Source organism: Electrophorus electricus, chromosome 2 (genome assembly GCF_041902795.1).
Source record: "Electrophorus electricus isolate QZ-2024a chromosome 2, ASM4190279v1, whole genome shotgun sequence".
Taxonomy (NCBI): Eukaryota; Metazoa; Chordata; class Actinopteri; order Gymnotiformes; family Gymnotidae; genus Electrophorus; species Electrophorus electricus.
The window spans coordinates 4,597,439-4,622,476 of NC_137498.1; the positions used below are offsets into that span (position 1 = coordinate 4,597,439).

Consider the following 25,038-nt stretch of genomic DNA (forward strand, 5'->3'; position numbering starts at 1 on the left):
ATATTCATTCTTTTACTCAATAACTTGCACTCATTATCAGTTTTGGGTATGAGTTGGTGAAAAGATTGTTCTGAAAGTGCATTGATACCATACTGCATCAAGCTGTCTTTGCATGATTTCTGTAGTGAAGTGGTCATCACCTTTGCATTATACGTAAAAGGTCCTTGAATTGAAGCTGAGCAGAAACAGTAGTTGGTTCTTGGGTTTCTGACTCTTGTATTTGAAGTAGACATCAGGGAATCGAATGGCCTTCTTGCAGCAGAGTGAAAAGATTTTTTGAACTCCCTACTTACTCCGATTGAGTTCTCCAATTCCTGTACTCCAAAATCTGGCACTATAACTCATGTGAAATCCCCAACGTCTTCTTCTGCAACTTGGTTCCACATTGTGCAAAATTAAAATTTCAAGATCAGAAGATTACTATCATCTTAGTATGGACATAAAGAGTAGTTTCTCTGTTGGGGCTCTATTTGCAAACTGAGAAAGTCAATATATGCAGCACACTTTTGCTCCGGTGATGCAAGGACTGTGCTTTAGGAGCTGTGCTTAAGGCTGATTTCAATTGTCACAGGCATGATGTAAAACTCATTGTAGCATGATGGGTGTGCTAATCCATGTATTTCAAACAAAAGTAAACAAAACAGAAACACCACGAGTGCATCTGTATTTGATCTACTAACAGAGATAAGTTATGCTACTTAGCTAATTCTTAAAAGTAAATTCCTTCTAGTCTCCTGACAATTAAAATCCATGCAAAGCAATGTTTATGATGCAGAATCTGTGCACTAGGGATTGCTTTCCATGCCAGTGAAACAGCTTCCAGTGATCAGGTAAAGTTCTTCATATTATTCCTAGAGAGTAACATTCTTTCTCTCAAAGGCAATGAAACAAGTAAACATTGGTTGCTGGGTTTGAATTTTGCGTCCTAATGGGGTGAAGACAATTCAAGCCAGTTTCTTAAACATTACTACAGGAAGCATAAACTTTGGTGAGTGTGTTCTCATTTTGTTTCCCAACAGAGGTTATGCTAATTAGCTGAATTTCAAAAGTTAATTTCATCAATTCTATGGCAAAGAAAAAATCCTTGCAAGGCAATGTCAAGCATACAGAATTTGCGCAATAGGTTATGCTCTATATGCCAATGAGGGAACTACAGAGATAAAGTAAAACTCTTCATAATATGCCTAGTTAGCAACAGTCTGTTCCTCAAATGGTAAGAAACAAGAGAACTTTGGTGGGGTTGTGAGAATTTCCATCCTAATGATTGAGAAGTCAGACTCCTTAGCCAGATTTAAAGCTATGATTTTCAAGTGCCAAAAATGAGCAAAAGCTGGAGAGTGAGCCCAAAGAACCTTTTAACATTGGTTTCTGTAGTGTAGTGGTCATCACATTCGCCTAACACGCGAAAGGTCCTCAGTTCGAAACTGGGCAGAAACATCCCTCTTGATAGCACACTAGTGGGGCAATTGTTGTGTGTATGAAGTGGTTCTCTTTTTGCAGTTTGCCCTTTAGGTCCTGAGACTGAGACGCCAAGCTCCTTGTCTAATCGCGGCATCATTTTGTCATAAATCCTGTTAACAACCAGACCTTTTGGGGGTATAATTATTGATTGATATAGATGTTGAACACTCTTGATTTTTCTAGAGTAGTGGTCAATGCATTTGCTTTCCAGGTCACAGATCCCAGTTTATATACTGTGCAGAAGCATTTCTCATCCATTTTTGCTGTTTGAAATAGTTGGAACAAAGGGAAGCATGGGCAGGTGAGGCTAAAGAACTGCACAGGGAAATCAACTTAAACTCAGCATCATGGAACTGCAGCTGAGCTGCTTTTTAACTGTATTCAAAACGTTAAAAGAAGGCAATACTGTTCATGACTTCAAAGTACAATTGAGATGAGTGAGGTTCTGAGCACAACTATTGGGACTGCAAAGAAAAAGATCTTCGGGTTTTATGGCCTTAAGCAGTGAAGATCTCACATGGCCCTGCTGCATAAGTTTAGAAAGCCAGAACAGAACCTACCATTTTCCAGGACCACCAGTTTGGACTGAAGTGTCGCTCGGACTAGAGGGTTTCCTGTCAGCTATCCAATATTTTTTCTGCAAGTTTGAATCAGATATTTCTGAAAAATTGGAATTGTGAACCAATTGAATTTTAGGTACATCTGCTCATTATTAGCATTTTAGGCCATCCAACATACCCACTAAATTTGCGTAAAATGGCAGCTATTTGTGAACTTGCTAATATGAAAGGTTTTGGCATAAATGATATTCATTCTTTTACTCAATAACTTGCACTCATTATCAGTTTTGGGTATGAGTTGGTGAAAAGATTGTTCTGAAAGTGCATTGATACCATACTGCATCAAGCTGTCTTTGCATGATTTCTGTAGTGAAGTGGTCATCACCTTTGCATTATACGTAAAAGGTCCTTGAATTGAAGCTGAGCAGAAACAGTAGTTGGTTCTTGGGTTTCTGACTCTTGTATTTGAAGTAGACATCAGGGAATCGAATGGCCTTCTTGCAGCAGAGTGAAAAGATTTTTTGAACTCCCTACTTACTCCGATTGAGTTCTCCAATTCCTGTACTCCAAACTCTGGCACTATAACTCATGTGAAATCCCCAACGTCTTCTTCTGCAACTTGGTTCCACATTGTGCAAAATTAAAATTTCAAGATCAGAAGATTACTATCATCTTAGTATGGACATAAAGAATAGTTTCTCTGTTGGGGCTCTATTTGCAAACCGAGAAAGTCAATATATGCAGCAGGCTTGTCCTCCGGTGATGCAAGGACTGTGCTTTAGGAGCTGTGTTTAAGGCTGATTTCAATTGTCACAGGGATGATGTAAAACTCATTGTAGCATGATGGGTGTGCTAATCCATGTATTTCAAACAAAAGTAAACAAAACAGAAACACCACGAGTGCATCTGTATTTGATCTACTAACAGAGATAAGTTATGCTACTTAGCTAATTCTTAAAAGTAAATTCCTTCTAGTCTCCTGACAATTAAAATCCATGCAAAGCAATGTTTATGATGCAGAATCTGTGCACTAGGGATTGCTTTCCATGCCAATGAAACAGCTTCCAGTGATCAGGTAAAGTTCTTCATATTATTCCTAGAGAGTAACATTCTGTCTCTCAAAGGCAATGAAACAAGTAAACATTGGTTGCTGGGTTTGAATTTTGCGTCCTAATGGGGTGAAGACAATTCAAGCCAGTTTCTTAAACATTACTACAGGAAGCATAAACTTTGGTGAGTGTGTTCTCATTTTGTTTCCCAACAGAGGTTATGCTAATTAGCTGAATTTCAAAAGTTAATTTCATCAATTCTATGGCAAAGAAAAAATGCTTGCAAGGCAATGTCAAGCATACAGAATTTGCGCAATAGGTTATGCTCTATATGCCAATGAGGGAACTACAGAGATAAAGTAAAACTCTTCATAATATGCCTAGTTAGCAACAGTCTGTTCCTCAAATGGTAAGAAACAAGAGAACTTTGGTGGGGTTGTGAGAATTTCCATCCTAATGATTGAGAAGTCAGACTCCTTAGCCAGATTTAAAGCTATGATTTTCAAGTGCCAAAAATGAGCAAAAGCTGGAGAGTGAGCCCAAAGAATCTTTTAACAGTGGTTTCTGTAGTGTAGTGGTCATCACATTCGCCTAACATGCGAAAGGTCCTCAGTTCGAAACTGGGCAGAAACATCCATCTTGATAGCACACTAGTGGGGCAATTGTTGTTTGTAAACAGTGTATGAAGTGGTTCTCTTTTTGCAGTTTGCCCTTTAGGTCCTGAGACTGAGACGCCAAGCTCCTTGTCTAATTGCAGCATCATTTTGTTATAAATCCTGTTAACAACCAGACCTTTTGGGGGTATAATTATTGATTGATATAGATGTTGAACACTCTTGATTTTTCTAGAGTAGTGGTCAATGCATTTGCTTTCCAGGTTACAGGTCCCAGCTTATATACTGTGCAGAAGCATTTCTCATCCATTTTTGCTGTTTGAAATAGTTGGAACAAAGGGAAGCATGGGCAGGCGAGGCTAAAGAACTGCACAGGGAAATCAACTTAAACTCACCATCATTGAACTGCAGCTGAGCTGCTTTTTAACTATATTCAAAATGTTAAAAGAAGGCAATACTGCTCATGACTTCAAAGTACAATTGAGAGGAGTGAGGTTCTGAGCCCAACTATTGGGACTGCAAAGAAAGAGATCTTCGGGTTTTATGGCCTTAAGCAGTGAAGATCTCACATGGCCCTGCTGCATAAGTTTAGAAAGCCAGAACAGAACCTACCATTTTCCAGGACCAGCAGTTTGGACTGAAGTGTCGCTCGGACTAGAGGGTTTCCTGTCAGCTAACCAATATTTTTTCTGCAAGTTTGAATCAGATATTTCTGAAAAATTGGACTTGTGAACCATTTGAATTTTAGGTAAATCTGCTCATTATTAGCATTTTAGGCCATCCAACATACCCACTAAATTTGCGTAAAATGGCAGCTATTTGTGAACTTGCAAATATGAAAGGTTTTGGCATAAATTATATTCATTCTTTTACTCAATAACTTGCACTCATTATCAGTTTTGGGTATGAGTTGGTGAAAAGATTGTTCTGAAAGTGCATTGATACCATACTGCATCAAGGAGTCTTTGCATGATTTCTGTAGTCAAGTGGTCATCACCTTTGCATTATACGTAAAAGGTCCTTGAATTGAAGCTGAGCAGAAACAGTAGTTGGTTCTTGGGTTTCTGACTCTTGTATTTGAAGTAGACATCAGGGAATCGAATGGCCTTCTTGCAGCAGAGTGAAAAGATTTTTTGAACTCCCTACTTACTCCGATTGAGTTCTCCAATTCCTGTACTCCAAAATCTGGCACTATAACTCATGTGAAATCCCCAACGTCTTCTTCTGCAACTTGGTTCCACATTGTGCAAAATTAAAATTTCAAGATCAGAAGATGACTATCATCTTAGTATGGACATAAAGAATAGTTTCTCTGTTGGGGCTCTATTTGCAAACCGAGAAAGTCAATATATGCAGCAGGCTTGTCCTCCGGTGATGCAAGGACTGTGCTTTAGGAGCTGTGTTTAAGGCTGATTTCAATTGTCACAGGGATGATGTAAAACTCATTGTAGCATGATGGGTGTGCTAATCCATGTATTTCAAACAAAAGTAAACAAAACAGAAACACCACGAGTGCATCTGTATTTGATCTACTAACAGAGATAAGTTATGCTACTTAGCTAATTCTTAAAAGTAAATTCCTTCTAGTCTCCTGACAATTAAAATCCATGCAAAGCAATGTTTATGATGCAGAATCTGTGCACTAGGGATTGCTTTCCATGCCAATGAAACAGCTTCCAGTGATCAGGTAAAGTTCTTCATATTATTCCTAGAGAGTAACATTCTGTCTCTCAAAGGCAATGAAACAAGTAAACATTGGTTGCTGGGTTTGAATTTTGCGTCCTAATGGGGTGAAGACAATTCAAGCCAGTTTCTTAAACATTACTACAGGAAGCATAAACTTTGGTGAGTGTGTTCTCATTTTGTTTCCCAACAGAGGTTATGCTAATTAGCTGAATTTCAAAAGTTAATTTCATCAATTCTATGGCAAAGAAAAAATGCTTGCAAGGCAATGTCAAGCATACAGAATTTGCGCAATAGGTTATGCTCTATATGCCAATGAGGGAACTACAGAGATAAAGTAAAACTCTTCATAATATGCCTAGTTAGCAACAGTCTGTTCCTCAAATGGTAAGAAACAAGAGAACTTTGGTGGGGTTGTGAGAATTTCCATCCTAATGATTGAGAAGTCAGACTCCTTAGCCAGATTTAAAGCTATGATTTTCAAGTGCCAAAAATGAGCAAAAGCTGGAGAGTGAGCCCAAAGAATCTTTTAACAGTGGTTTCTGTAGTGTAGTGGTCATCACATTCGCCTAACACGCGAAAGGTCCTCAGTTCGAAACTGGGCAGAAACATCCATCTTGATAGCACACTAGTGGGGCAATTGTTGTTTGTAAACAGTGTATGAAGTGGTTCTCTTTTTGCAGTTTGCCCTTTAGGTCCTGAGACTGAGACGTCAAGCTCCTTGTCTAATTGCAGCATCATTTTGTTATAAATCCTGTTAACAACCAGACCTTTTGGGGGTATAATTATTGATTGATATAGATGTTGAACACTCTTGATTTTTCTAGAGTAGTGGTCAATGCATTTGCTTTCCAGGTTACAGGTCCCAGCTTATATACTGTGCAGAAGCATTTCTCATCCATTTTTGCTGTTTGAAATAGTTGGAACAAAGGGAAGCATGGGCAGGCGAGGCTAAAGAACTGCACAGGGAAATCAACTTAAACTCACCATCATTGAACTGCAGCTGAGCTGCTTTTTAACTATATTCAAAATGTTAAAAGAAGGCAATACTGCTCATGACTTCAAAGTACAATTGAGAGGAGTGAGGTTCTGAGCACAACTATTGGGACTGCAAAGAAAGAGATCTTCGGGTTTTATGGCCTTAAGCAGTGAAGATCTCACATGGCCCTGCTGCATAAGTTTAGAAAGCCAGAACAGAACCTACCATTTTCCAGGACCAGCAGTTTGGACTGAAGTGTCGCTCGGACTAGAGGGTTTCCTGTCAGCTAACCAATATTTTTTCTGCAAGTTTGAATCAGATATTTTTGAAAAATTGGACTTGTGAACCATTTGAATTTTAGGTACATCTGCTCATTATTAGCATTTTAGGCCATCCAACATACCCACTAAATTTGCGTAAAATGGCAGCTATTTGTGAACTTGCAAATATGAAAGGTTTTGGCATAAATTATATTCATTCTTTTACTCAATAACTTGCACTCATTATCAGTTTTGGGTATGAGTTGGTGAAAAGATTGTTCTGAAAGTGCATTGATACCATACTGCATCAAGGAGTCTTTGCATGATTTCTGTAGTGAAGTGGTCATCACCTTTGCAGTATACGTAAAAAGTCCTTGAATTGAAGCTGAGCAGAAACAGTAGTTGGTTCTTGGGTTTCTGACTCTTGTATTTGAAGTAGACATCAGGGAATCGAATGGCCTTCTTGCAGCAGAGTGAAAAGATTTTTTGAACTCCCTACTTACTCCGATTGAGTTCTCCAATTCCTGTACTCCAAAATCTGGCACTATAACTCATGTGAAATCCCCAACGTCTTCTTCTGCAACTTGGTTCCACATTGTGCAAAATTAAAATTTCAAGATCAGAAGATTACTATCATCTTAGTATGGACATAAAGAGTAGTTTCTCTGTTGGGTCTCTATTTGCAAACTGAGAAAGTCAATATATGCAGCACACTTGTGCTCCGGTGATGCAAGGACTGTGCTTTAGGAGCTGTGCTTAAGGCTGATTTCAATTGTCACAGGCATGATGTAAAACTCATTGTAGCATGATGGGTGTGCTAATCCATGTATTTCAAACAAAAGTAAACAAAACAGAAACACCACGAGTGCATCTGTATTTGATCTACTAACAGAGATAAGTTATGCTACTTAGCTAATTCTTAAAAGTAAATTACTTCTAGTCTCCTGACAATTAAAATCCATGCAAAGCAATGATTATGATGCAGAATCTGTGCACTAGGGACTGCTTTCCATGCCAATGAAACAGCTTCCAGTGATCAGGTAAAGTTCTTCATATTATTCCTAGAGAGTAACATTCTGTCTCTCAAAGGCAATGAAACAAGTAAACATTGGTTGCTGGGATTGAATTTTGCATCCTAATGGGGTGAAGACAATTCAAGCCAGTTTCTTAAACATTACTACAGGAAGCATAAACTTTGGTGAGTGTGTTCTCATTTTGTTTCCTAACAGAGGTTATGCTAATTAGCTGAATTTCAAAAGTTAATTTCATCAATTCTATGGCAAAGAAAAAATCCTTGCAAGGCAATGTCAAGCATAAAGAATTTGCGCAATAGGTTATGCTCTATATGCCAATGAGAGAACTACAGAGATAAAGTAAAACTCTTCATATTATGCCTAGTTAGCAACAGTCTGTTCCTCAAATGGTAAGAAACAAGAGAACTTTGGTGGGGTTGTGAGAATTTTCATCCTAATGATTGAGAAGTCAGACTCCTTAGCCAGATTTAAAGCTATGATTTTCAAGTGCCAAAAATGAGCAAAAGCTGGAGAGTGAGCCCAAAGAATCTTTTTGCAGTGGTTTCTGTAGTGTAGTGGTCATCACATTTGCCTAACATGCGAAAGGTCTTCAGTTTGAAACTGGGCAGAAACATCCCTCTTGATAGCACACTAGTGGGGCAAGTGTTTTTTGTAAACAGTGTATGAAGTGGGTGTCTCTTTTTGCAGTTTGCTCTTTAGGTCCTGAGACTGAGACACCAAGCTCCTTGTCTAATCGCAGCATCATTTTATCATAAATCCTGTTAACTACCAGACCTTTTGGGGGGATAATTATTGATTGATATAGATGTTGAACTCTCTTGATTTTTCTAGAGTAGTGGTCAATGCATTTGCTTTCCAGTTCACAGGTCCCAGCTTATATACTGTGCAGAAACATTTCTCATCCAGTTTTGCTGTTTGAAATAGTTGGAACAAAGGGAAGCATGGGCAGGCGAGGCTAAAGAACTGCACAGGGAAATCAACTTAAACTCACCATCATGGAACTGCAGCTGAGCTGCTTTTTAACTGTATTCAAAACGTTAAAAGAAGGCAATACTGTTCATGACTTCAAAGTACAATTGAGAGGAGTGAGGTTCTGAGGACAACTATTGGGACAGCAAAGAAAGAGATCTTTGGGTTTTATGGCCTTAAGCAGTGAAGATCTCACATGGCCCTGCTGCATAAGTTTAGAAAGCCAGAACAGAACCTACCACTTTCCAGGACCACCAGTTTGGACTGAAGTGTCGCTCAGACTAGAGGGTTCCCTGTCAGCTAAACAATATTTTTTCTGCAAGTTTGAATCAGATATTTCTGAAAAATTAGAATTGTGAACCATTTGAATTTTAGGTACATCTGCTCATTATTTGCATTTTAGGCCATCCAACATACCAACTAAATTTGCGTAAAATGGCAGCTATTTGTGAACTTCCAAATATGAAAGGTTTTGGCATAAATGATGTTCATTCTTTCTCCTAAATAATTTGCACACATTTTCAGTTTTGGGGATGAGCTGGTGAAAAAATTGTTCTGAAATTGCAGTGATACCATACTGCATCAAGGCATTTTTGCATGGTGTCTGTAGTGAATTGGTCATCACGTTTGCATTATGTGTGAAAGGACCTTGAATTGAAGCTGAGCAGAAACATTAGCTGGTTCTTTGGTTTCTGTGTCTTCTATTTGAAGTAGACACCAGGGAATCGAATGGCCTTCTTGCAGCAGAGGGAAATGATTTTCTGAACTCCCCAGTTACTCCAATTGAGTTCTCCAAGTCCTGTACTCCAAACTCCGGCACTATAACGCATGTGAAATCCCTAACCTCTTCGTCTGCAACTTGGTTCTACATTGTACAAAATGGAAATTTCAAGATCAGAAGATTACTAGCATCTTAGTATGGACATAAAGAGTAGCTTCTCTGTTGGAAAAAAATATCCCATCACTGTCTCCATTTGCAAACCGAGAAAGTCAATATATGCAGCAGGCTTGTCCTCCGGTGATGCAAGGACTGTGCTTTAGGAGCTGTGTTTAAGGCTGATTTCAATTGTCACAGGGATGATTTAAAACTCATTGTAGCATGATGGGTGTGCTAATCCATGTATTTCAAACAAAATTAAACAAAACAGAAACTCCACGAGTGCATCTGTATTTGATCTCCTAACAGAGATAAGTTATGCTACTTAGCTAATTCTTAAAAGTAACATCCTTATAGTCTCCTGACAATTAAAATCTATGCAAAGCAATGTTAATGATGCAGAATTTGTGCACTAGGGACTGCTTTCCATGCCGATGAATAAGCCTACAGTGATCCGGTAAAGCTCTTCATATTATTCCTAGGGAGTAACATTCTGTCTCTCAAAGGCAATGAAACAAGAAAACATTGCTTGGTGGGATTGAATTTTGCGTCCTAACGGGGAGAAGACAATTCAAGCCAGTTTTTAAACTATGCCTTGCAGGCACCAAATAGGAGGAAATGCTGGGCTGATCCTGAACGGCCAGTGCTGTAGGGTTTCTGTAGTGTAGTGGTTATCACGTTCGCCTTACACGCGAAAGGTCCCTGGCTCGATACCAGGCAGAAACACCACTCTTGGTAGATGTTTAACTGCTGTCCTTTCTATTGAATGGAGAGCTATTCTTCACAGAGAAAAGTCAGGCTCCTTAATTAATGGCCAACCTGATTAGTTAAAACTCTTAGCATAATGGCTATGCTAATTCAAGTCTTTCAAGCATAAACTTCAGTGAGTGTGTTCTCATTTTGTTTCCTAACAGAGGTTATGCTAATTAGCTGAAATTTAAAAGTTACTTTCATCAAGTCTATGGCAAAGAACAAATCCTTGCAAGGCAATATCAAGCATAAACAATTTGTGCAATAGGTTATGCTCTAAATGCCAATGAGAGAACTACAGAGATAAAGTAAAACTCTTCATATTATGCCTAGTTAGCAACAGTCTGTTTCTCGAAGGGTAGGAAACAAGAGAAGTTTGGTGGGGTTGTCTGAATTTTCATCCTAATGCTTGAGAAGTCATACTGCTTATCCAGATTTAAAGTTATGATTTTCAAGCCCCAAAAATGAGCAAAAGCTGGAGAGGCAAAGAAGCATTTTAAAGTGGTTTCTGTAGTGTAGTGCTCAGCATGTTCGCCTGACACGGGAAAGGTCCTCTGTTCCATACCTGGCAGAAACATCCCTCTTGATAGCACATTAGTTGGGCACGTGCTTTTTGTAAGCAGTGTATCAAGTGGGAGACTCTTTGTGCGGTTTGCCCTTTAGGTCCTCAGACTGAGGCACCAAGCTCCTTGTCTAATCGCAACATCATTTTGTCATAAATCCTGTTGACTAAAAGACCTTTTTGGGGGATCATTATTGATTGATATAGATCTTGAACTCTCTTGATTGTCTAGAGTAGTGGTCATTGCATTTGCTTTCCAGGTCACATGTCCCAGCTTCCATACTGTGCAGAAGCATTTCTCTTTCATCCATTTTTGGTCTTTACTGTATAAAATGGTTGGAACAAAGGGAAGCATGGACAGGCGAGGCTAAAGTACTGCACAGGGAAATCAACTTAAACTCAGCATCATGGAACTGCAGCTGAGCTGCTTTTTAACTGCAATCAAAATGGTAAAAGAAGGCAATACTGTTCATGACTTCAAGGTAGAATTGAGAGGAGTGAGGTTCTGAGGACAACTATTGGGACTGCAATGAAAGAGATCTTCGGTTTTTATGGCCTTAAGCAGTGAAGAGCTCACACGGCCCTGCTACATATGTTTAGAAAGCAAGAACAGAACCTACAATTTTCCAGGACCACCAGTTTCGACTGATGTGTAGGTCGGACTAGAGGGTTCCCTTTCAGCTAAACAGCATTTTTTTCTGACAGTTTGAATCAGATATTTCTGAAAATTACAACTGTGAACCATTTGAATTTTAGGTACGTCTGCTCATGAAACGCATTTTAGGCCATCCAACATACCCACGAAATTTGCATAAAATGGCAGCTATTTGTGAACTTCCAAATATGAAAGGTTTTGGCATAAATGATGTTCATTCTTTCTCCTAAATAATTTGCACACATTTTCAGTTTTGGGGATGAGTTGGTGAAAAAATTATTCTGAAATTGCAGTGATACCATACTGCATCAAGGCATTTTTGCATGGTGTCTGTAGTGAATTGGTCATCACGTTTGCATTATGTGTGAAAGGACCTTGAATTGAAGCTGAGCAGAAACATTAGCTGGTTCTTTGGTTTCTGTGTCTTCTATTTGAAGTAGACACCAGGGAATCGAATGGCCTTCTTGCAGCAGAGGGAAAAGATTTTTTGAACTCCCTACTGACTCCGATTGAGTTCTCCAATTCCTGTACTCCAAAATCTGGCACTATAACTCATGTGAAATCCCCAACGTCTTCTTCTGCAACTTGGTTCCACATTGTGCAAAATTAAAATTTCAAGATCAGAAGATTACTATCATCTTAGTATGGACATAAAGAGTAGTTTCTCTGTTGGGTCTCTATTTGCAAACTGAGAAAGTCAATATATGCAGCACACTTGTGCTCCGGTGATGCAAGGACTGTGCTTTAGGAGCTGTGCTTAAGGCTGATTTCAATTGTCACAGGCATGATGTAAAACTCATTGTAGCATGATGGGTGTGCTAATCCATGTATTTCAAACAAAAGTAAACAAAACAGAAACACCACGAGTGCATCTGTATTTGATCTACTAACAGAGATAAGTTATGCTACTTAGCTAATTCTTAAAAGTAAATTACTTCTAGTCTCCTGACAATTAAAATCCATGCAAAGCAATGATTATGATGCAGAATCTGTGCACTAGGGACTGCTTTCCATGCCAATGAAACAGCTTCCAGTGATCAGGTAAAGTTCTTCATATTATTCCTAGAGAGTAACATTCTGTCTCTCAAAGGCAATGAAACAAGTAAACATTGGTTGCTGGGATTGAATTTTGCATCCTAATGGGGTGAAGACAATTCAAGCCAGTTTCTTAAACATTACTACAGGAAGCATAAACTTTGGTGAGTGTGTTCTCATTTTGTTTCCTAACAGAGGTTATGCTAATTAGCTGAATTTCAAAAGTTAATTTCATCAATTCTATGGCAAAGAAAAAATCCTTGCAAGGCAATGTCAAGCATAAAGAATTTGCGCAATAGGTTATGCTCTATATGCCAATGAGAGAACTACAGAGATAAAGTAAAACTCTTCATATTATGCCTAGTTAGCAACAGTCTGTTCCTCAAATGGTAAGAAACAAGAGAACTTTGGTGGGGTTGTGAGAATTTTCATCCTAATGATTGAGAAGTCAGACTCCTTAGCCAGATTTAAAGCTATGATTTTCAAGTGCCAAAAATGAGCAAAAGCTGGAGAGTGAGCCCAAAGAATCTTTTTGCAGTGGTTTCTGTAGTGTAGTGGTCATCACATTTGCCTAACATGCGAAAGGTCTTCAGTTTGAAACTGGGCAGAAACATCCCTCTTGATAGCACACTAGTGGGGCAAGTGTTTTTTGTAAACAGTGTATGAAGTGGGTGTCTCTTTTTGCAGTTTGCTCTTTAGGTCCTGAGACTGAGACACCAAGCTCCTTGTCTAATCGCAGCATCATTTTATCATAAATCCTGTTAACTACTAGACCTTTTGGGGGGATAATTATTGATTGATATAGATGTTGAACTCTCTTGATTTTTCTAGAGTAGTGGTCAATGCATTTGCTTTCCAGTTCACAGGTCCCAGCTTATATACTGTGCAGAAACATTTCTCATCCAGTTTTGCTGTTTGAAATAGTTGGAACAAAGGGAAGCATGGGCAGGCGAGGCTAAAGAACTGCACAGGGAAATCAACTTAAACTCACCATCATGGAACTGCAGCTGAGCTGCTTTTTAACTGTATTCAAAACGTTAAAAGAAGGCAATACTGTTCATGACTTCAAAGTACAATTGAGAGGAGTGAGGTTCTGAGGACAACTATTGGGACAGCAAAGAAAGAGATCTTTGGGTTTTATGGCCTTAAGCAGTGAAGATCTCACATGGCCCTGCTGCATAAGTTTAGAAAGCCAGAACAGAACCTACCACTTTCCAGGACCACCAGTTTGGACTGAAGTGTCGCTCAGACTAGAGGGTTCCCTGTCAGCTAAACAATATTTTTTCTACAAGTTTGAATCAGATATTTCTGAAAAATTAGAATTGTGAACCATTTGAATTTTAGGTACATCTGCTCATTATTTGCATTTTAGGCCATCCAACATACCAACTAAATTTGCGTAAAATGGCAGCTATTTGTGAACTTCCAAATATGAAAGGTTTTGGCATAAATGATGTTCATTCTTTCTCCTAAATAATTTGCACACATTTTCAGTTTTGGGGATGAGCTGGTGAAAAAATTGTTCTGAAATTGCAGTGATACCATACTGCATCAAGGCATTTTTGCATGGTGTCTGTAGTGAATTGGTCATCACGTTTGCATTATGTGTGAAAGGACCTTGAATTGAAGCTGAGCAGAAACATTAGCTGGTTCTTTGGTTTCTGTGTCTTCTATTTGAAGTAGACACCAGGGAATCGAATGGCCTTCTTGCAGCAGAGGGAAATGATTTTCTGAACTCCCCAGTTACTCCAATTGAGTTCTCCAAGTCCTGTACTCCAAACTCCGGCACTATAACGCATGTGAAATCCCTAACCTCTTCGTCTGCAACTTGGTTCTACATTGTACAAAATGGAAATTTCAAGATCAGAAGATTACTAGCATCTTAGTATGGACATAAAGAGTAGCTTCTCTGTTGGAAAAAAATATCCCATCACTGTCTCCATTTGCAAACCGAGAAAGTCAATATATGCAGCAGGCTTGTCCTCCGGTGATGCAAGGACTGTGCTTTAGGAGCTGTGTTTAAGGCTGATTTCAATTGTCACAGGGATGATTTAAAACTCATTGTAGCATGATGGGTGTGCTAATCCATGTATTTCAAACAAAATTAAACAAAACAGAAACTCCACGAGTGCATCTGTATTTGATCTCCTAACAGAGATAAGTTATGCTACTTAGCTAATTCTTAAAAGTAACATCCTTATAGTCTCCTGACAATTAAAATCTATGCAAAGCAATGTTAATGATGCAGAATTTGTGCACTAGGGACTGCTTTCCATGCCAATGAATAAGCCTACAGTGATCCGGTAAAGCTCTTCATATTATTCCTAGGGAGTAACATTCTGTCTCTCAAAGGCAATGAAACAAGAAAACATTGCTTGGTGGGATTGAATTTTGCGTCCTAACGGGGAGAAGACAATTCAAGCCAGTTTTTAAACTATGCCTTGCAGGCACCAAATAGGAGGAAATGCTGGGCTGATCCTGAACGGCCAGTGCTGTAGGGTTTCTGTAGTGTAGTGGTTATCACGTTCGCCTTACACGCGAAAGGTCCCTGGCTCGATACCAGGCAGAAACACCACTCTTGGTAGATGTTTAACTGCTGTCCTTTCTATTGAATGGAGAGCTATTCTTCACAGAGAAAAGTCAGGCTCCTTAATTAATGGCCAACCTGATTAGTTAAAACTCTTAGCATAATGGCTATGCTAATTCAAGTCTTTCAAGCATAAACTTCAGTGAGTGTGTTCTCATTTTGTTTCCTAACAGAGGTTATGCTAATTAGCTGAAATTTAAAAGTTACTTTCATCAAGTCTATGGCAAAGAACAAATCCTTGCAAGGCAATATCAAGCATAAACAATTTGTGCAATAGGTTATGCTCTAAATGCCAAAGAGAGAACTACAGAGATAAAGTAAAACTCTTCATATTATGCCTAGTTAGCAACAGTCTGTTTCTCGAAGGGTAGGAAACAAGAGAAGTTTGGTGGGGTTGTCTGAATTTTCATCCTAATGCTTGAGAAGTCATACTGCTTATCCAGATTTAAAGTTATGATTTTCAAGCCCCAAAAATGAGCAAAAGCTGGAGAGGCAAAGAAGCATTTTAAAGTGGTTTCTGTAGTGTAGTGCTCAGCATGTTCACCTGACACTGGAAAGGTCCTCTGTTCCATACCTGGCAGAAACATCCCTCTTGATAGCACATTAGTTGGGCACGTGCTTTTTGTAAGCAGTGTATCAAGTGGGAGACTCTTTGTGCGGTTTGCCCTTTAGGTCCTCAGACTGAGGCACCAAGCTCCTTGTCTAATCGCAACATCATTTTGTCATAAATCCTGTTGACTAAAAGACCTTTTTGGGGGATCATTATTGATTGATATAGATCTTGAACTCTCTTGATTGTCTAAAGTAGTGGTCATTGCATTTGCTTTCCAGGTCACATGTCCCAGCTTCCATACTGTGCAGAAGCATTTCTCTTTCATCCATTTTTGGTCTTTACTGTATAAAATGGTTGGAACAAAGGGAAGCATGGACAGGCGAGGCTAAAGAACTGCACAGGGAAATCAACTTAAACTCAGCATCATGGAACTGCAGCTGAGCTGCTTTTTAACTGCAATCAAAATGGTAAAAGAAGGCAATACTGTTCATGACTTCAAGGTAGAATTGAGAGGAGTGAGGTTCTGAGGACAACTATTGGGACTGCAATGAAAGAGATCTTCGGTTTTTATGGCCTTAAGCAGTGAAGAGCTCACACGGCCCTGCTACATAGGTTTAGAAAGCAAGAACAGAACCTACAATTTTCCAGGACCACCAGTTTCGACTGATGTGTAGGTCGGACTAGAGGGTTCCCTTTCAGCTAAACAGCATTTTTTTCTGACAGTTTGAATCAGATATTTCTGAAAATTACAACTGTGAACCATTTGAATTTTAGGTACGTCTGCTCATGAAATGCATTTTAGGCCATCCAACATACCCACGAAATTTGCATAAAATGGCAGCTATTTGTGAACTTCCAAATATGAAAGGTTTTGGCATAAATGATGTTCATTCTTTCTCCTAAATAATTTGCACACATTTTCAGTTTTGGGGATGAGTTGGTGAAAAAATTATTCTGAAATTGCAGTGATACCATACTGCATCAAGGCATTTTTGCATGGTGTCTGTAGTGAATTGGTCATCACGTTTGCATTATGTGTGAAAGGACCTTGAATTGAAGCTGAGCAGAAACATTAGCTGGTTCTTTGGTTTCTGTGTCTTCTATTTGAAGTAGACACCAGGGAATCGAATGGCCTTCTTGCAGCAGAGGGAAATGGTTTTCTGAACTCCCTAGTTACTCCAATTGAGTTCTCCAAGTCCTGTACTCCAAACTCCGGCACTATAACGCATTTGAAATCCCTAACCTCTTCGTCTGCAACTTGGTTCTACATTGTGCAAAATGGAAATTTCAAGATCAGAAGATTACTAGCATCTTAGTATGGACATAAAGAGTAGCTTCTCTGTTGGAAAAAAATATCCCATCACTGTCTCCATTTGCAAACCGAGAAAGTCAATATATGCAGCAGGCTTGTCCTCCGGTGATGCAAGGACTGTGCTTTAGGAGCTGTGTTTAAGGCTGATTTCAATTGTCACAGGGATGATGTAAAACTCATTGTAGCATGATGGGTGTGCTAATCCATGTATTTCAAACAAAATTAAACAAAACAGAAACTCCACGAGTGCATCTGTATTTGATCTCCTAACAGAGATAAGTTATGCTACTTAGCTAATTCTTAAAAGTAACATCCTTATAGTCTCCTGACAATTAAAATCTATGCAAAGCAATGTTAATGAAGCAGAATTGGTGCACTAGGGACTGCTTTCCATGCCGATGAATAAGCCTACAGTTATCCGGTAAAGCTCTTCATATTATTCCTAGGGAGTAACATTCTGTCTCTCAAAGGCAATGAAACAAGAAAACATTGCTTGGTGGGATTGAATTTTGCGTCCTTACGGGGAGAAGACAATTCAGCCAGTTTTTAAACTATGCCTTGCAGGCACCAAAAAGGAGGAAATGCTGGGATGATCCTGAACAGCCAGTGCTGTAGGGTTTCTGTAGTGTAGTGGTTATTACTTTCGCCTCACACGCGAAAGGTCCCTGGCTCGATACCAGGCAGAAACACGACTCTTGGTAGATGTGTAACTGCTGTCCTTTTAATTGAATGGAGAGCCATTCTTCACTGAGAAAAGTCAGGCTCCTTAATTAATAGCCAAGCTGATTAATTAAAACTCTTAGCATAATGGCTATTCTAATTCAAGTCTTTCAAGCATAAACTTTAGTGAGTGTGTTCTCATTTTGTTTCCTAACAGAGGTTATGCTAATTAGCTGAAATTTAAAAGTTACTTTCATCAAGTCTATGGCAAAGAACAAATCCTTGCAAGGCAATATCAAGCCTACACAATTTGTGCAATAGGTTATGCTCTAAATGCCAATGAGAGAACTACAGAGATAAAGTAAAACTCTTCATATTATGCCTAGTTAGCAACAGTCTGTTTCTCGAAGTTTAGGAAACAAGAGAACTTTGGTGGAGTTGTCTGAATTTTCATCCTAATGCTTGAGATGTCATACTGCTTATCCAGATTTAAAGCTATGATTTTCAAGCCCCAAAAATGAGCAAAAGCTGGAGAGGCAAAGAAGCATTTTAAAGTGGTTTCTGTAGTGTAGTGCTCAGCATGTTCGCCTAACACGAGAAAGGTCCTCTGTTCCATACCTGGCAGAAACATCCCTCTTGATAGCACAGTAGTTGGGCACGTGCTTTTTGTAAGCAGTGTATCAAGTGGGAGACTCTTTGTGCGGGTGTCTCTTTTTGCAGTTTGCTCTTTAGGTCCTGAGACTGAGACACCAAGCTCCTTGTCTAATCGCAGCATCATTTTGTCATAAATCCTGTTAACTACCAGACCTTTTGGGGGGATAATTATTGTTTGATATAGATGTTGAACTCTCTTGATTTTTCTAGAGTAGTGGTCAATGCATTTGCTTTCCAGTTCACAGGTCCCAGCTTATATACTGTGCAGAAGCATTTCTCATCCATTTTTGCTGTTTGAAATAGTTGGAACAAAGGGAAGCATGGGCAGGCGAGGCTAAAGAACTGCACAGGGAAATCAACTTAAACTCACCATCATGGAACTGCAGCTGAGCTGCTTTTTAACTGTATTCAAAACGTTAAAAGAAGGCAATACTGTTCATGACTTCAAAGTACAATTGAGAGGAGTGAGGTTCTGAGGACAACTATTGGGACAGCAAAGAAAGAGATCTTTGGGTTTTATGGCCTTAAGCAGTGAAGATCTCACATGGCCCTGCTGCATAAGTTTAGAAAGCCAGAACAGAACCTACCACTTTCCAGGACCACCAGTTTGGACTGAAGTGTCGCTCAGACTAGAGGGTTCCCTGTCAGCTAAACAATATTTTTTCTGCAAGTTTGAATCAGATATTTCTGAAAAATTAGAATTGTGAACCATTTGAATTTTAGGTACATCTGCTCATTATTTGCATTTTAGGCCATCCAACATACCAACTAAATTTGCGTAAAATGGCAGCTATTTGTGAACTTCCAAATATGAAAGGTTTTGGCATAAATGATGTTCATTCTTTTACTCAATAACTTGCACTCATTATCAGTTTTGGGGATGAGTTGGTGAAAAGATTGTTCTGAAAGTGCAGTGATACCATACTGCATCAAGGAGTCTTTGCATGATTTCTGTAGTGAAGTGGTCATCACGTTTGCATTATATGTAAAAGGTCCTTGAATTGAAGCTGAGCAGAAACAGTAGTTGGTTCTTTGGTTTCTGTCTCTTGTATTTGAAGTAGACATCAGGGAATCGAATGGCCTTCTTGCAGCAGAGTGAAAAGATTTTTTGAACTCCCTAGTTACTCCGATTGAGTTCTCCAATTCCTGTACTCCAAACTCTGGCACTATAACTCATTTGAAATCCCCAACGTCTTCTTCTGCAACTTGGTTCCACATTGTGCAAAATTAAAATTTCAAGATCAGAAGATTACTATCATCTTAGTATGGACATAAAGAGTAGTTTCTCTGTTGGGTCTCTATTTGCAAACTGAGAAAGTCAATATATGCAGCACACTTGTGCTCCGGTGATGCAAGGACTGTGCTTTAGGAGCTGTGCTTAAGGCTGATTTCAATTGTCACAGGCATGATGTAAAACTCATTGTAGCATGATGGGTGTGCTAATCCATGTATTTCAAACAAAAGTAAACAAAACAGAAACACCACGAGTGCATCTGTATTTGATCTACTAACAGAGATAAGTTATGCTACTTAGCTAATTCTTAAAAGTAAATTACTTCTAGTCTCCTGACAATTAAAATCCATGCAAAGCAATGATTATGATGCAGAATCTGTGCACTAGGGACTGCTTTCCATGCCAATGAAACAGCTTCCAGTGATCAGGTAAAGTTCTTCATATTATTCCTAGAGAGTAACATTCTGTCTCTCAAAGGCAATGAAACAAGTAAACATTGGTTGCTGGGATTGAATTTTGCATCCTAATGGGGTGAAGACAATTCAAGCCAGTTTCTTAAACATTACTACAGGAAGCATAAACTTTGGTGAGTGTGTTCTCATTTTGTTTCCTAACAGAGGTTATGCTAATTATCTGAATTTCAAACATTAATTTCATCAATTCTATGGCAAAGAAAAAATGCTTGCAAGGCAATGTCAAGCATACAGAATTTGCGCAATAGGTTATGCTCTATATGCCAATGAGAGAACTACAGAGATAAAGTAAAACTCTTCATATTATGCCTAGTTAGCAACAGTCTGTTCCTCAAATGGTAAGAAACAAGAGAACTTTGGTGGGGTTGTGAGAATTTTCATCCTAATGATTGAGAAGTCAGACTCCTTAGCCAGATTTAAAGCTATGATTTTCAAGTGCCAAAAATGAGCAAAAGCTGGAGAGTGAGCCCAAAGAATCTTTTAGCAGTGGTTTCTGTAGTGTAGTGGTCACCACATTCGCCTAACAAGCGAAAGGTCCTCAGTTCGAAACTGGGCAGAAACATCCCTCTTGATAGCACACTAGTGGGGCAATTGTTTTTTGTAAACAGTGTATGAAGTGGGTGTCTCTTTTTGCAGTTTGCTCTTTAGGTCCTGAGACTGAGACACCAAGCTCCTTGTCTAATCGCAGCATCATTTTGTCATAAATCCTGTTAACTACCAGACCTTTTGGGGGGATAATTATTGTTTGATATAGATGTTGAACTCTCTTGATTTTTCTAGAGTAGTGGTCAATGCATTTGCTTTCCAGTTCACAGGTCCCAGCTTATATACTGTGCAGAAGCATTTCTCATCCATTTTTGCTGTTTGAAATAGTTGGAACAAAGGGAAGCATGGGCAGGCGAGGCTAAAGAACTGCACAGGGAAATCAACTTAAACTCACCATCATGGAACTGCAGCTGAGCTGCTTTTTAACTGTATTCAAAACGTTAAAAGAAGGCAATACTGTTCATGACTTCAAAGTACAATTGAGAGGAGTGAGGTTCTGAGGACAACTATTGGGACAGCAAAGAAAGAGATCTTTGGGTTTTATGGCCTTAAGCAGTGAAGATCTCACATGGCCCTGCTGCATAAGTTTAGAAAGCCAGAACAGAACCTACCACTTTCCAGGACCACCAGTTTGGACTGAAGTGTCGCTCAGACTAGAGGGTTCCCTGTCAGCTAAACAATATTTTTTCTGCAAGTTTGAATCAGATATTTCTGAAAAATTAGAATTGTGAACCATTTGAATTTTAGGTACATCTGCTCATTATTTGCATTTTAGGCCATCCAACATACCAACTAAATTTGCGTAAAATGGCAGCTATTTGTGAACTTGCTAATATGAAAGGTTTTGGCATAAATTATATTCATTCTTTTACTCAATAACTTGCACTCATTATCAGTTTTGGGGATGAGTTGGTGAAAAGATTGTTCTAAAAGTGCAGTGATACCATACTGCATCAAGGAGTCTTTGCATGATTTCTGTAGTGAAGTGGTCATCACGTTTGCATTATATGTAAAAGGTCCTTGAATTGAAGCTGAGCAGAAACAGTAGTTGGTTCTTTGGTTTCTGTCTCTTGTATTTGAAGTAGACATCAGGGAATCGAATGGCCTTCTTGCAGCAGAGTGAAAAGATTTTTTGAACTCCCTAGTTACTCCGATTGAGTTCTCCAATTCCTGTACTCCAAACTCTGGCACTATAACTCATTTGAAATCCCCAACGTCTTCTTCTGCAACTTGGTTCCACATTGTGCAAAATTAAAATTTCAAGATCAGAAGATTACTATCATCTTAGTATGGACATAAAGAGTAGTTTCTCTGTTGGGTCTCTATTTGCAAACTGAGAAAGTCAATATATGCAGCACACTTGTGCTCCGGTGATGCAAGGACTGTGCTTTAGGAGCTGTGCTTAAGGCTGATTTCAATTGTCACAGGCATGATGTAAAACTCATTGTAGCATGATGGGTGTGCTAATCCATGTATTTCAAACAAAAGTAAACAAAACAGAAACACCACGAGTGCATCTGTATTTGATCTACTAACAGAGATAAGTTATGCTACTTAGCTAATTCTTAAAAGTAAATTACTTCTAGTCTCCTGACAATTAAAATCCATGCAAAGCAATGATTATGATGCAGAATCTGTGCACTAGGGACTGCTTTCCATGCCAATGAAACAGCTTCCAGTGATCAGGTAAAGTTCTTCATATTATTCCTAGAGAGTAACATTCTGTCTCTCAAAGGCAAGGAAACAAGTAAACATTGGTTGCTGGGATTGAATTTTGCATCCTAATAGGGTGAAGACAATTCAAGCCAGTTTCTTAAACATTAATACAGGAAGCATAAACTTTGGTGAGTGTGTTCTCATTTTGTTTCCTAACAGAGGTTATGCTAATTAGCTGAATTTCAAAAATTAATTTCATCAATTCTATGGCAAAGAAAAAATGCTTGCAAGGCAATGTCAAGCATACAGAATTTGCGCAATAGGTTATGCTCTATATGCCAATGAGAGAACTACAGAGATAAAGTAAAACTCTTCATATTATGCCTAGTTAGCAACAGTCTGTTCCTCAAATGGTAAGAAACAAGAGAACTTTGGTGGGGTTGTGAGAATTTTCATCCTAATGATTGAGAAGTCAGACTCCTTAGCCAGATTTAAAGCTATGATTTTCAAGTGCCAAAAATGAGCAAAAGCTGGAGAGTGAGCCCAAAGAATCTTTTAGCAGTGGTTTCTGTAGTGTAGTGGTCATCACATTCGCTTAACACGCGAAAGGTCCTCAGTTCGAAACTGGGCAGAAACATCCCTCTTGATAGCACACTAGTGGGGCAATTGTTTTTTGTAAACAGTGTATGAAGTGGGTGTCTCTTTTTGCAGTTTGCTCTTTAGGTCCTGAGACTGAGACACCAAGCTCCTTGTCTAATCGCAGCATCATTTTGTCATAAATCCTGTTAACCACCAGACCTTTTGGGGGGATAATTATTGTTTGATATAGATGTTGAACTCTCTTGATTTTTCTAGAGTAGTGGTCAATGCATTTGCTTTCCAGTTCACAGGTCCCAGCTTATATACTGTGCAGAAGCATTTCTCATCCATTTTTGCTGTTTGAAATAGTTGGAACAAAGGGAAGCATGGGCAGGCGAGGCTAAAGAACTGCAAAGGGAAATCAACTTAAACTCACCATCATGGAACTGCAGCTGAGCTGCTTTTTAACTGTATTCAAAACGTTAAAAGAAGGCAATACTGTTCATGACTTCAAAGTACAATTGAGAGGAGTGAGGTTCTGAGGACAACTATTGGGACAGCAAAGAAAGAGATCTTTGGGTTTTATGGCCTTAAGCAGTGAAGATCTCACATGGCCCTGCTGCATAAGTTTAGAAAGCCAGAACAGAACCTACCACTTTCCAGGACCACCAGTTTGGACTGAAGTGTCGCTCAGACTAGAGGGTTCCCTGTCAGCTAAACAATATTTTTTCTGCAAGTTTGAATCAGATATTTCTGAAAAATTAGAATTGTGAACCATTTGAATTTTAGGTACATCTGCTCATTATTTGCATTTTAGGCCATCCAACATACCAACTAAATTTGCGTAAAATGGCAGCTATTTGTGAACTTGCTAATATGAAAGGTTTTGGCATAAATTATATTCATTCTTTTACTCAATAACTTGCACTCATTATCAGTTTTGGGGATGAGTTGGTGAAAAGATTGTTCTGAAAGTGCAGTGATACCATACTGCATCAAGGAGTCTTTGCATGATTTCTGTAGTGAAGTGGTCATCACGTTTGCATTATATGTAAAAGGTCCTTGAATTGAAGCTGAGCAGAAACAGTAGTTGGTTCTTTGGTTTCTGTCTCTTGTATTTGAAGTAGACATCAGGGAATCGAATGGCCTTCTTGCAGCAGAGTGAAAAGATTTTTTGAACTCCCTAGTTACTCCGATTGAGTTCTCCAATTCCTGTACTCCAAACTCTGGCACTATAACTCATTTGAAATTCCCAACGTCTTCTTCTGCAACTTGGTTCCACATTGTGCAAAATTAAAATTTCAAGATCAGAAGATTACTATCATCTTAGTATGGACATAAAGAGTAGTTTCTCTGTTGGGTCTCTATTTGCAAACTGAGAAAGTCAATATATGCAGCACACTTGTGCTCCGGTGATGCAAGGACTGTGCTTTAGGAGCTGTGCTTAAGGCTGATTTCAATTGTCACAGGCATGATGTAAAACTCATTGTAGCATGATGGGTGTGCTAATCCATGTATTTCAAACAAAAGTAAACAAAACAGAAACACCACGAGTGCATCTGTATTTGATCTACTAACAGAGATAAGTTATGCTACTTAGCTAATTCTTAAAAGTAAATTACTTCTAGTCTCCTGACAATTAAAATCCATGCAAAGCAATGATTATGATGCAGAATCTGTGCACTAGGGACTGCTTTCCATGCCAATGAAACAGCTTCCAGTGATCAGGTAAAGTTCTTCATATTATTCCTAGAGAGTAACATTCTGTCTCTCAAAGGCAATGAAACAAGTAAACATTGGTTGCTGGGATTGAATTTTGCATCCTAATGGGGTGAAGACAATTCAAGCCAGTTTCTTAAACATTACTACAGGAAGCATAAACTTTGGTGAGTGTGTTCTCATTTTGTTTCCTAACAGAGGTTATGCTAATTAGCTGAATTTCAAAAGTTAATTTCATCAATTCTATGGCAAAGAAAAAATCCTTGCAAGGCAATGTCAAGCATAAAGAATTTGCGCAATAGGTTATGCTCTATATGCCAATGAGAGAACTACAGAGATAAAGTAAAACTCTTCATATTATGCCTAGTTAGCAACAGTCTGTTCCTCAAATGGTAAGAAACAAGAGAACTTTGGTGGGGTTGTGAGAATTTTCATCCTAATGATTGAGAAGTCAGACTCCTTAGCCAGATTTAAAGCTATGATTTTCAAGTGCCAAAAATGAGCAAAAGCTGGAGAGTGAGCCCAAAGAATCTTTTTGCAGTGGTTTCTGTAGTGTAGTGGTCATCACATTTGCCTA

The 25,038-nt window shown here is 38.9% G+C and overlaps 7 non-coding genes across 7 annotated transcripts; all 7 read left to right on the forward strand.

Moving 5' to 3' along the window:
• The first annotated feature begins 1,364 nt into the window (after window positions 1–1,364).
• Window positions 1,365–1,437, forward strand: trnav-aac (transfer RNA valine (anticodon AAC)). The gene has a single exon. It is a non-coding gene; the product is annotated as a tRNA-Val (tRNA).
• A 2,193-nt stretch (window positions 1,438–3,630) lies between these two features.
• On the forward strand, window positions 3,631–3,703 carry trnav-aac (transfer RNA valine (anticodon AAC)). The gene has a single exon. It is a non-coding gene; the product is annotated as a tRNA-Val (tRNA).
• Window positions 3,704–5,905: 2,202 nt separating this feature from the next.
• On the forward strand, window positions 5,906–5,978 carry trnav-aac (transfer RNA valine (anticodon AAC)). Its single transcript has one exon. It is a non-coding gene; the product is annotated as a tRNA-Val (tRNA).
• A 4,161-nt stretch (window positions 5,979–10,139) lies between these two features.
• trnav-uac (transfer RNA valine (anticodon UAC)) lies at window positions 10,140–10,212 on the forward strand. Its single transcript has one exon. It is a non-coding gene; the product is annotated as a tRNA-Val (tRNA).
• Window positions 10,213–14,987: 4,775 nt separating this feature from the next.
• Window positions 14,988–15,060, forward strand: trnav-uac (transfer RNA valine (anticodon UAC)). The gene has a single exon. It is a non-coding gene; the product is annotated as a tRNA-Val (tRNA).
• Window positions 15,061–20,450: 5,390 nt separating this feature from the next.
• Window positions 20,451–20,523, forward strand: trnav-aac (transfer RNA valine (anticodon AAC)). Its single transcript has one exon. It is a non-coding gene; the product is annotated as a tRNA-Val (tRNA).
• A 2,204-nt stretch (window positions 20,524–22,727) lies between these two features.
• On the forward strand, window positions 22,728–22,800 carry trnav-aac (transfer RNA valine (anticodon AAC)). Its single transcript has one exon. It is a non-coding gene; the product is annotated as a tRNA-Val (tRNA).
• The last annotated feature ends 2,238 nt before the right edge of the window (window positions 22,801–25,038 follow it).